Consider the following 1,043-nt stretch of genomic DNA (forward strand, 5'->3'; position numbering starts at 1 on the left):
TACCTCTATAGAGATGGAAGGGAGAAGTCCCCTTTTCATCCTTGTGAGTTCTTGACAATTTACCAGTTCAAGGAGAATGTCTCAGGAAGCAAAGTAAGTGTGACTTGAGAACCCCTCCTACTCACACAGGAGTGAACACTGACAGTGCTCCAGAAGACACATATGAGCCTAGACACACACAACAGCTGGGAGTCATGAAGAAAAGGGAAGAGAGTCAGATCCGGGTAGCAGCTGCAGTGGCTCAGTTCTTCTCTAGCTCTCTCCATCTCCCTTTCACTTCCGGAAACATGGCCTCTGGTGTGGCTGTCTCTGATGATGTCATAAAGGTGTTCAATGACATAAAAGTGCGCAAGTCTTCAATGCCAGAAGAAGTGAAGAAACGCAAGAAGGCGGTGCTCTTCTGCCTGAGTGAGGACAAGAAGAACATCATCCTGGAGGAGGGCAAGGAGATCCTAGTAGGAGATGTGAGGCAGACTGTGGACGATCCCTACACCACCTTTGTCAAGATGCTGCCAGACAAGGACTGCCGCTATGCTCTCTACGATGCCACCTAGGAGACCAAGGAGAGCAAGAAGGAGGACCTGGTGTTCATCTTCTGGGCCCCAGAGAGTGCACCCCTTAAGAGCAAAATGATCTACGCCAGCTCCAAGGATGCCATCAAGAAGAAGCTGACAGGATTCAAGCATGAAACTGCTACGAGGAGGTCAAGGACTGCTGCACCCTGGCAGAGAAACTAGGTGGCAGTGCCGTCATCTCCCTGGAGGGCAAGCCTTTGTGAGCCGCCTCCAGCCCCCTGCCTGGAGCATCTAGCAGCCCCAGACCTGCTCATGGGTGTTGCAGGCTGCCCTTTTCCTGCCAGACCTGAGGGGCTGGGGGATCCCAGCAGGGTGAGGGTAATCCCTTCACCCCAGTTGCCAAATGAACCCCCTACCCCCTGGACCATCCTTCTCCCTCCACCCTGATGGTTCTGGCCTTCCGAAACTGCTTTTGATCTTCTGATTCCTCTTGGGTTGAAGTAGACCAAGTCACCCAGGCACCAAGTT

The 1,043-nt window shown here is 52.7% G+C and overlaps 1 pseudogene; it reads left to right on the forward strand.

The window, feature by feature from the left end:
- The first annotated feature begins 287 nt into the window (after nucleotides 1-287).
- LOC130862330 (cofilin-1-like) lies at nucleotides 288-841 on the forward strand (annotated as a pseudogene).
- The last annotated feature ends 202 nt before the right edge of the window (nucleotides 842-1,043 follow it).

Source organism: Chionomys nivalis, chromosome 19 (genome assembly GCF_950005125.1).
Source record: "Chionomys nivalis chromosome 19, mChiNiv1.1, whole genome shotgun sequence".
Taxonomy (NCBI): domain Eukaryota; kingdom Metazoa; phylum Chordata; class Mammalia; order Rodentia; family Cricetidae; genus Chionomys; species Chionomys nivalis.